This window comes from Chionomys nivalis, chromosome 6, assembly GCF_950005125.1.
Source record: "Chionomys nivalis chromosome 6, mChiNiv1.1, whole genome shotgun sequence".
Classification (NCBI taxonomy): Eukaryota; Metazoa; Chordata; class Mammalia; order Rodentia; family Cricetidae; genus Chionomys; species Chionomys nivalis.
This window is the reverse complement of record NC_080091.1, coordinates 98764198-98775913: the sequence shown is the minus strand read 5'-3', so window position 1 is coordinate 98775913 and position 11716 is coordinate 98764198.

Below are 11716 nucleotides of genomic sequence, written 5' to 3'. Positions count from 1 at the left end.
AAGAGCACTGGCTGCTCTTCCAGAGGACCCTAGTTCAATTCCCAGCACCCACGTAGTGGCTCACAAACATCTGTAACCCCAGTTCCAGTGAATCTGATGCTCTCTTCTGGTGTCTGTGGGCAACAGGCATGCACATGGTACGCAGACATACATGCAGGCAAAACATCTGTACAAGTATAAAATAAAAATTTAAACTAATATAAAGAACTTTAGAAACTAAACTTATTATTTTTGTATGCATGCTCATGGCCATGCATGCATGTGTGGAAGGTACATATGGAGTTGAGAAGGGTCCTCATAAGTCGTCCATATTGGTTTTTCAGGGAGGCTCTCTCACTTGGATCTGAGCTCACCAACTCAGCTAGACTGAGCCGGTGAGCTCTGAGATCTGCCTGTTTCCTCCCCCAGCACTGGGATCACACGCCAGGCCACCATGGATTTCTACAGAGGTGCTGGGAATCAAATGTGGGTCCTCATGCCTGCACAGCGAGCTTTTCGCCAACTCTCCAGGTCCTCGCACTTGTTCTCAACAGTCTTATACAGAGTTCCATTTTAAGTTTGATTGCTGGTAACACACCTTTGGTTGAGAAAAAGCTTTTGAAAAGTGTGTATCCATGACGTGGCGGGAAAGAAACACAACATCAATGCAACAGTGGCCATTTCCACAACTGGTGGGGAGGCGTAATTTCTATACGATTTTCCTCATGCGCTTTTCATTCTGCATGCTTGCTCCTTTTAGTCAACCATTTGGCTAAGAGAGCTCTTGCTTAGGTAGAATGGCCCAGACTTTTATCTGCAAAGGGCCCGAGCCTCCATGATTTTCACACTGGAGTTTTTATTAGTAGACACAGTGGGACTCCAAGGCCCCTCTGATTTCCATGACTCTCTCGTCAATTGTTTTCCTCATTGGTGAAGTTTCACTGACACCAGAATGTTCTCTCCAGTTCTTTATGAAGCCAGTTGGTGATGATCGCTGCCAAGTCCATCCTAATATTGCTGTTTTCTGCTGGCGGGTGACTTTTCTCCAGCTTTCATACCCACAGCTCAGTCCCGGGGCTAAGGAACAGTTGTTCCAGTGGTCATTAAGGGGGTACTCCTGATGTCACCCCTTACACTCACTCAGACCTGCATAGCTGGAGTACAAGACAAAGAGCAGGTGTTGGTTCAGTGTGGACAGCCATTGCTCAGGGTCTGGGTGGCACTGGCTCCAGGTCTCTCTGAAATCTGCCTTGTTCTCAAGCCCCTTACACACAATGACACTGCATATGGCCCGCCCTGCACCTGGAATCATCACTACGTTACAGCACAATGCAAATTAAGAAATCGTTGTTACACTGTGCTGCTTAGGGAGTAACGAGAGGGACAAACAGTCGGTTGGTGTTCAGTAAGGACAAAAATTGCTAGAATATTTTCAATTCTGTTTAACCATGAGGGTGCAGAACGCACAGGTACGAGTGGGCAATGGCACTGCACTTCAAAAGCATTGTCTCTCAAGTGAAGGTTGAGTCTGAAGTAAGAGTCTGTGGACACCGTAGTGTCAGCCTCTTGCTTTCTCGTTTACTATAAAAATAATTTCTGCACTTTGCATAAAAGCTCCTGACTGTATTCCAGAACTCCAGAGGCTGCAACGGAAGAAATGCCAGGAAATTTAGACTGATGTGGTCTGAAGGTTGAGACCTTGTTCTTTTTCAAATTACCAAGTGATATGATGAAGATGGTGATAGTGATGATGATAAAGATGATGATAGTGATGATGAAGATGGTGATAGTGATGATGATGAAGATGGTGATAGTGATGATGATGAAGATGGTGATAGTGATGATGATGAAGATGGTGATAGTGATGATGATGAAGATGGTGATAGTGATGATGATGAAGATGGTGATAGTGATGATGAAGATGATGATAGTGATGATGAAGAAGATGGTGATAGTGATGATGATAAAGATGATGATAGTGATGATGATGAAGATGATGATAGTGATGACTATGGTGATGATGGTGGTGGTGATGGCGATGATGATGATGATGATGATGCAGGGGATGGTAGTGTTGTTGATGATGATGATAATAGATCAAACGAGTTTCTTCATGAGAGCCAAGGTTGAGTGGGAAGCCCTGGTGGTGAATAAGCAATCAGTAAGTCTATAAATGTTGATGTGGCTGGATGTCTGTGAAGCAAGCCAGCAAATATAAACCCAGAGAAACTCTGACCAAAAGATAACTCATTACTTCCTGCTGAAGACTACTTCAACCCGCAGCCATTATGGCCCCTTCTGCTGTTCTTCCCACTGTATAGGGTAGAAAGCTGAGGGTTACATTTCCCAAAGCCATTCATGGTTGCACTCATGCAATAGCCTCACATATGTGGAAGCCCACAGGTGGTACCAAAAGGAAAAGGGGTCTGCTGAGAACCAGTGGAGGAGGCACCCAGTCCTCCCTCGGACAGGGTTTTGGCACCCAGTCCTCCCTCGGACAGGGTTTTGGCATTCAGTCCTACCTTTGGGTAGGGTTTTGGCACCCAGTCCTACCGTGGGCAGGGTTTTGGCATTCAGTCTTCAGATTCAGGCATTTGGTGATGAACTGTGCCACTCTGGAGAGAATCCACATCTTTCCAGAGATATCTTGTTCCTGGTTTTGCTGCAGTAGGGTCTGGTCCATTTCAGGGTCCCATGACTGGTTTCAGTTGGGGGACAGCTGTCTTAGGGTTTCTATTGCTGTGATAAAACAACTTGATCAAAGCAGCTTAAGGAGAAAGGGCTCATTTCAGTTTCTAACTCAGGTTACACTCTATCACCAAGGGAAGCTGGGGCAGGAACTCAAGCAGGGCAGCAACCTTGAGGAAGGAGCTGAAGCGAAGGGCATGGAGGAATGTCACATACTGGCTTACACTCCATGGCTTGTTCAGTCTACTTTCTTTTACTGACCAGGACCACGATCAAGGGGTAGCCCTCCCACGTCAATCATCAATCAAGAAAATGCATTACAGGCTTGCCCATAGACCAATAGGGTGGGGCTTTTTCTCAACTGAGGTTCCCACTTTCAAACCAAATGATTCTAGCTTGTGGCATGTTGACACAAAACTCGCCAGCACACAGCTAAATATCCAACAGAAGCTGCAGCCAAAGGGGCTGTGATGAGGGAGAATCCAAGTTACTGAGCAAATATGTAGTCTGTGTTCATGAGTCACTGGGCGATATTAGAATGTCTGTAGATAAAAGTGACTGAAATATAGAAGATAAATCAATTTTTAAAATTATATTATATAAGTTTGAATACTATATATATATATATAATATAATTGAGTACAGGTACCTTCAAAGGCCAGGAGAGGGATCCCTTGGAGCTGGACTTCCAGGTGGTTATGGGCTACATCATGTGGGTGCTGGGAACGGACACAGGTCTCCAAGAGTGGCACATGCTGCTGCCGAGCCATTGACTCAGCTGTTCACTGATTATTGAACACTCCCTGTAGAGGGGAGCCTTTTGATTGTGTCACAAAGAGGTGAAGAGTCTCCCACCCTCTAGATCCATTCTAAAGGAGTCTCCATATGCCTCTCCCCTTTCTCTCAAACGTCCCCATCAATAGCCTTGTCTTCTTGGTCTGTCCAAGTCTCTAGCTACTGAATTAAGCCACTGGCGATTCCTGCACCACAGGTCATTTCTCATTTCAGCTAGAGTGGTCAGCAGGATCTGCCCTGCTTGTTTGCACAAATGGGGAGAGTTTTTGGCTATAGAAGTTTATTCAGATCATGAGTGGATTAAACACACTGCATCTTCGTCACACAAAGCACCCAAATTAGGTCAGCTTGAATGCATTGATAATAAGCTCCGCGTCACCAGTAACACATCAGTGTGGCACTAGGGAAAGAAAGCCCTTCCCCTTGATGCCGTTTAATCACGACCGAGCCCAGATTGGAATTCTCTACTTCAGGTGCCCCGTCTTCCAACCTCTCTGTTGCCTGAGTCTGAATCTGAGTCTGTGTGTGACTGTGTGTCTGTCTGTGGCAGAAGGCTTTGTTCTGTATTTATTGAACAGCATGGAAAATATCTCATGGGGAAGGAGTGAGGAACACTACAGAAATCTTTAACAGAGTTTTATATGAGATTAAGTCACTGGTTCCTATTGTCCCCAAGTGGCCCACATAATAGTACTATAAACATGATTGTTTACCAAGCAATATCCGAACGTTGTCTTCGGGATTTATGGTGGATAGTCATTTTTATACGATTACTTTCAACCTCTGATTTTGCTGTGTTTAGCACATGATACACATGTGAACACACATGCATTACTCGAGTGAGGGGCGTGGAAGAATACATAAGATTACATGTATGCATTAGCTTTGGCAGTAAAAGTTGATTACATGGGAAATCCAAGGCAAATAAGGTTGGCTGTTCCATTGTTCTCTTAAAGAGGGTTAAACAAGCAGACTGGGCACACAGTAGGGCAGCAGCCTCGAGTCTTAAGTGACCTCAACATGTATTATTATTAACCCTGGCTGGGAGGCCCAGCAAAAGTTCCGGTGTTTTAGAAGGTAAGAGTTGTTGTTTTTTTTTTATCACAATGTATTGCCACAGGCTCATGGTCTGAAGACTGGGAAGTTCAAGACCCTGTGGCCACATCTATGACATCCCTCTTGATAGTGAAACTCTGCAGAATCCCAAGACGGCATAGCTCAGGCCTATTTTCTTTTCTTTTTCTTTTTTCTTTTTTCTTTTTTTCTTTTTCCTTTTTGAGGCAGGGTTTCTCTGTGTAACAGCCCTAGTTGTCCTGGAACTCACCCTGTGGACCAAGCTGGCCTCGAACTCAAGATCTGCCTGCCTCTGCCTCCTGAGTGCTAGTATTAAAGTCATGCACCACCACGCCTGGCTATCAGCCTGATTCTAATAAAGTCATGGAAATATAGGATTAGAACCCCAGTTTTATGGCCTCAATTAACTCTCAAATGTTCTGTCTCTAAATTCTAGTCTGATTGTGTTTCTAACCTCTTAAACCTCACAACAGACCCTTAATTTAAACATAAGTTTTACTGAGTGTTGGAACACATGGATGTGGATCTGTTCCATACTGACCATACGTCAGAGAGTTCAGGCCTGTTCTTGCTCCTTCAAGGATATGACAGGAGATTTGACCCTGGGTGTGGTTACCTACAGGATGCTTGGCCTAGGGTGTGGTCGTTGCGTGTCCTGCCTAAACAACAGAATGCTTAACTCAGGGTCTAGATACACACAGCACATGCTAAATAAGCGCCAGTGGAGTCAGCATTCACAGGGTTGCTTCCCGGCTCTATCCTGTGTCTCTGTCTATTTCTTCTGTGTCTCTTTTCTTCTTGCCTGACATTTCTAATCCACCTGCCCCTACCCTGAAATGTATGAACCCATTGAGGCTGGACCGTGACAATTGGGAACATTCAAATCACAGAAGGATAAAATGCTTACAGTTCTGGAAAATTTGTCTTGATTTTTCCGCACCACCCTGAAATTGGGCTGTAATGTGTGGTTGCTAACATCATATTGTGTTGACTCTTTAGTCAGTTAGCTGTGCTATGATTTATGGCACCAGTGATCCTGGCAGGTCTCACGGTGAGTGGGAGACCCTGGTGAGTATTACGTGGAGAGAGCTTGGGTATGGAGAGTTTATTTAGTGGGTATTAGGAGGGTAGGGGCATGGGGGGAAGAGAGGAAAGATGAGAGGGAAGGGAAGGAGGCCTCTTCAGAAGAAGAGATAGAAAGGAAGAGAATGGAGATTGGGAGTAGATGGAGCTTGTCTCTTAAAGGGACAGGGTACCCAGGAGACAGGAGCAGGCCAGCATAATTATAATTATAACATTCTCGTCTTTTTCTTATAATAAAAGGCGAGGGGTTAGGCATGGCAGGTTAAGGGGATGAGGGCATTGAGTTTTCAAGACTGCTTCCTGCTGGTTTGTGGGTATTGAATTCTTGGGGGACTTGAGAAAGCTGGGATGCTGGCCACATCCTGGGGTATCTGGCTACTTCACTCCTGACCAGGATTTGCGCTGTGAAACTGTCCAGTGTCTCTTGGACCTGGTGAGGTGTTGGCAGAGCAGACAACAAGGTTCCATAAATCCTAACAAGCTGGATTTCGAGAATATCCCAGGAGGGGAGAGAGGTAGGCTGTGGAAGGCATCATGGTGTTAGGAATAACACAGGTGCAATGGATTGTGTCTTCAATCGTGAAGAAGCCAGATGATTAGGTAATTAGGTGTGCGATTTTGCGTCAGGGATCCTGGGTTCTAATGACCGCTAGCACTTACCAGCTGGATGACCAGGGACAGACTTTGTTATCCTGCTTACTCTAGCTGCCCCATCTCCAGTAGGAATGATCTCAGTAACAACAGCCCCATCCCCAGCGACGTGGTGAGGATTAGGGAAACGTTACCAGTGCTCAGAACGCACCTCGGCACATCCCTCTCACGTACTGAATGTTAACTGATGTCCAGGGTTGGCAGATCAGATAACCCCCGCCTGGTTAATGTCGGGCACCTGTCACATGGCTACCATCTGTCTCCGGATCAGCCGGCTGCATTTAACTACGGCCCAGCGAAAAGCCAAGAGAACAGTTTTATGACGCCAAGTTTGCGACTCGGCTGCAGAACACTGAGTGCCCAGCCTAGCAATCTTTCTGGACTTGTTGAAGCTCTATTCAGAGTTCTGCCAGCTGCCAATGCTTCAAGCACACTGGTTCCGTGGGTTTAGGGGGTCTGGGATACCTTCTTGAGGGACATGGTGGGTTCAAAGGTGGCAGCTTCTCAGACTACTGAATGAAGGAGCTGAGACAGCACGTCTAAACCTGGCCTTCTGTCACTTCACAGCCTCTGGGCTAGGAGCAAGTGTAACTCTGTCCTCCAAAACCCAGCATCCAATAGTATTCCCGATATCCAGATGAAGTAGATAGAACTAGCTGGAGAGAATAATATTCAGCTGTTTAGTAGGAAGAGGTGAAATTTTTACTCATTGCCTTTAAGAATCAATTACTTAGCTGAAGTGTGTGTAACTGCATTTTAGAAACGGCAGTACGCACCAACCAGCTTACCGAGTTCCTCACCGTCTTTGTGTGTTGATACCCTGTCTCTGGAACATTCGATCGTAAGGGTTGAGGCTATGATGTGTGTTAGGGATAAAGATTCCCCTCTCTCAAAGCTGTTTCCACAAGTTATTCCAGGGTCTTCATGGACGCTGAAGAGGCTTTTGTGTCGCTGATGGGTGGGGGAATTTCTGTGGTGAAGGAAAGTGCTTTAGCTCAAGTAGGCTGGGAAGCAAAGAGTAAGATGGAATTAGATGTCCTTGAACTCAATTCCAAGGGGGATCGTGGACAGGTGCTGGGAAACTGTAGGATGTGAGTCTGAGCGTGGGAAAAGTAAGGACTGAACTGAGAAAATCTTGGGCACCAACTCAAAGCAGATTGAGGTCCCAGCAGCCCATGGGGGGTCCTCAGGTTACCATGGCCCTCAGGAGGATACTCACATCAGCCTGCATCACTCCCACTGGGCTCAGCCCTGGCCTGGGAGGAGGCTTGTCTTGACTGCAGAAGCTTAAGAAAGTGGGAGACTTACTTAAAAACCTTTTGTTGCAGGGGGAGGGGGGCCGCTTGTTTGTCCTGGCCTCCTGGCTAGCTTACACCTGAAATAACCACACAGAAACTGTATTAATTAAAACACTGCTTGGCTATTAGCTCTAACTTCTTATTGGCTAACTCTTCCATATTAGTTTAACCCATCTCCACTAATCTGTGTATCGCCACATGGCTGTGGCTTACCGGAGATTCTAACCAGTGTTCATCTCAGGCAGAGGAGCCATGGTTTCTCCCCTCTGTCTTCCTTCTTCCAGCATTCATTTCTGTCTTCTCTGCCTACCTAAGTTCTGCCCTATCAGGCCCAAAGCAGTTTTTTTTAAATTCATTAACTAATGAAAGCAACACATGAACAGGAGAACCTCCTACACCAACCTTTGATGGTTTGCCTTCAGAAAAAATGATGCAGACCCAGTAAGATTCACAGAAAATGTTGATCGTTTCCCAAAGACTGACATAAATACTTCTAGGCGAGACTCTTTTAAAGGGGCAGGGGCAGCAGAAAGTGAAAAGAGCCTTGTGGATCTCCAGGCTCTAATGGCACAGAGCAGCTCAGGAGAGCTCAACTGAGATTCCATCCATTACAGCACAGAGACCGCAGAGCACAGCACCAAGAGAGCAAGTCAAGGCTGTGGAGGATAGTTCGCAGGTTGTGTCACACAGGTTGTGTCACACAGGTTGTGTCACACAGGGTCCCAATCTAGCAACCTCCAGCATTCCCTTGCCTGGTTCTCAGAGCTGCTATGGGAACCATGGCTCCGGAGCATCCCCAGCTTCCTCTGTTTGAACAGGACTGCCTATGGTCAGTGTCCTGTATCTCTCCTCCTGTTGTACGTTGGGGCAGTTGTCATGGGGTGCAGAGAGATTGTTTCTTGAATTCACGAGTCTTTGTATTGAGAAAATGCACAGAAATAATTGTGTTTAAGGAAAGGTCAGTGGTCGGAATCACCCGATCTGAGTCTGAGTCACTTTCTAGCCTAGATCCCAAGCTAGTGTGAAGAAATGAAGTTCTGGGGAGATTTCTGCTGTTACGCAGCACAGGAGAAAAATGTTTCTTAACGTGTCCCATTCAGGCCATGATACAGGACAAGATTTACAGTGCTGCGATCGGGCAAGTGGTACTAGGAACGTCTAGAGAACAGCATGAGAAGCAGGCAGTAAGGCGCACCCCACACTGTACACGTTTGTCTGATATCTCGTTCTCTCATTCGGTCGTCAGGAGGGAGAGGAGGAAGGGAGGAAAGGCAGGGGGAAGCAAGCTGGGTGTGTTCAGTGTCCAAGCATTTACCCGACACACACAAGGCTTGGGGTCCAGCGCCCAACACTGCAAAAACAATAACAAACCCTTATCAGCAACAGAAAAGCCCCAAGCCCTTTGGACATTTTTTTGCATTAATTTTGATAATTTCTTCTGTCTGCCACTCCTGGTATTTGTTGACTCGGCATTGTGAAACCTTCCTGCGCAGGACTCTGGACACCTCGTAGGACACGCACAGTTATTTTCCAGGTCTCCACCACGTTTCACTGAGTCATCTTCTCCTTCCTGTGTAGCCAGGTGGCCTGCAGGCCTGGCATGCTGATGAGGGTGGAGGGCAGGGTATGCCTGCGTCGTTCCTTTCATGCAAGACTTCTGCCTGTGCCCGTTAACTTTTCCAGAAGCCCCACCACATCTTCTTGCTGGTGTTTGCTTCTGGGATAGATGCTGACACCTTCCTTGAATTGGCCTTTTTCTCCTTACCAGTGGCTTCAAGCATCTCTGTATTTATTCCTTCAGCCCATGGGTGCCTGCTGTCTGCTCAGTTCAGTTGTGAAGAAAAGAGAGTTCCTCGTGTTGTTTTCTTGTCCATGTGTGAGAGTTTGGTGGGTATCTGGGTATTAATCCCTTGTCTTCTAGACAGCACAGCTACCTGCCCCTATCTGATAACATTGTCGAGCACCCTCCCTTGGATGTGATTATATCAAAATCACCTCCCACCTTAGGCAATGTCACTGTGACAGTGATAGTCTTGGATTTTGTTCCTTTAGCCTTGCACTTTTACCATTTTCATTTGGGATTTTTATTCCACCTGACACCTACTGTCCAATGCAGCACAAGGAACCCAGCCTTCCCCGCCTCCTTCTCTACACAGCGAGCTAGCTGGCTTTTCCAACACGGTTTCTCCATTTCTAAAGGTTTCATCAGTACTGAGCCGCTCAGCCTGGAGTCCAGCCAGGTGCCAGGATGAGTCAGAGTTCACAAAGAGTTCCAGTTGGAAAATGTCTCTGTGAAACCTGAGGCTGGGAGGCTCCAGCGTGACGGATCTGCGGAGAGGGTTTGCCTGCGGTAAATGCCATGTAGAGGCACAGGCACAGAGTGTGACAGAAATGGACAGGTGCTGGTGGGTACACCCCCAGAGAGTCAGGGCTTGGCGAGAGAGAGGAATTAGAAACCAGCGACTTCAGCCTCGTGCTGGAATATTCCCTGAAGTATAACACTCCCTTCTAAAATGCATGTCTTAAGATGTGGATATGGTTTAAACACCATCAGGATTTGGGGTAGCTAGAGGTTCAGAGCCGGGGTCCTGGGGTCAGGATGCTGGGTTCAAATCCTATCCTGGTCGGCTACCCCCTGGATGACCTTGAGCAGATCTTGCCTCTGAAGGCGTTGTGTGAGCTAATCCTGATGAAGCACCACCAGTCAGGGGCCAGCATCAATTACATCAATTAGGCACTCAATAAAAAGCAACAATAAAAAAGGTGTATTACATGATAACCTTGGCATTTTGTGGAATACAAAGAACGAAATGCTCTGACCTCCGAGGGACTTGTCAGCTAAAGGAGGAGGAGACAAGTTCCAAAAATTAAGTGTAGCGTAAGAGTGATACTCCACTGGAGAAACCGCTTCTCCCTTTCCGGCAGGTACCAGTTGCAAACAACTTCTGAGTTAGGGAGGGACTTTGTGCTCACTTCCTCCTCTCAATGCTGGGAGTCTGTCAGCTTTGCACCTGTGCAGGTATCGCTGATGCTGTCACGATCTCTGTGAGCGCATGAATGCCTCAAACCCTGTTGTGCCTGCAAGACACTGCTTCCTTGGAGTCACCCACCACCTTAGAATATTTCTCCCTCCTCTCACACAGAGATCCCTGAGCCTTGAAGGGAGGGGTTTAATAACGCCATCCCATTTCGGCCGAGTGCTCCAAAGTCTCTCACCCTCTACACACGGTCCAGTTGTGGGTGTCTGTGTCAGTTACCATCGACCGCAAGAAACCTCTCCGATGAGGACCGAGTGATGCTCTCGTCTTTGGGTGCAGCAGTATTTCAGTTTAATATTCACTAATTTAATAATAAAACAGGAGTCGTTGTATTGCTGCATTCTCTACCTACCAACCTTCTATCTTAGGAGCTGCAGCCCGAACCGAGAGGAGCAACGGATCAGGAGGTGCCTGTCAGAATCTGCTGTGAGATCCCAGCAAGGCAAAGTGGGGAGTGATTGGTCCTCCAGAGGATCCTCCCTGGTTAGCAATAGCTCCAAGGCACAGAGCTTCCAGCTGTGGCCTTAGCAGAGGGATGTGGGAGGATGGGTTTAAGGGAAAGCCCCTAGAAACAAAAATCCTTGGCTCATCAACCTGAAGTAAGTGTGCAGATAAGCAGAGCAGTGTGGTCAGACTCTTCCTTCATAGGACTTCTATTGTGTGAGGATGATTTTAAGTACATTCACAAAACACTTTGAATATACGATGCTCGATAGGATTTACTTGCAGGGGCTCCATCCCTGTACAAAATCCAGTTCAGATGGGTGGATGTTCATTGCGTCGTAACACACGAGGCAAAAAGTGTAACCCTGCACTTGAGAAGCGGAATCAGGAGAATCTCGATAAGAGTTTGAGACCAGCCTTAGATAGATAGAGTTCTAGGCTAGTCTGGACTCTTAAAAAGGAGGGAGTAGGAGATTCGAGAAGGAAAGGGATTGGTTGCGGTGGTGGGCCTTTAAGTAGATAGTACATAGGTGTTCAGGAAGGCGAGGTGCAGCTGGGGGCGGGAGTGGCGCTTCCTCTAGGCCTCCACGCTCCCCCCACCCACCCGCTCTCTCCACCCCAGCGTGTGCTAACGGCCGAGCGAGAGTCCTGGTCCCTAAGCCCTCT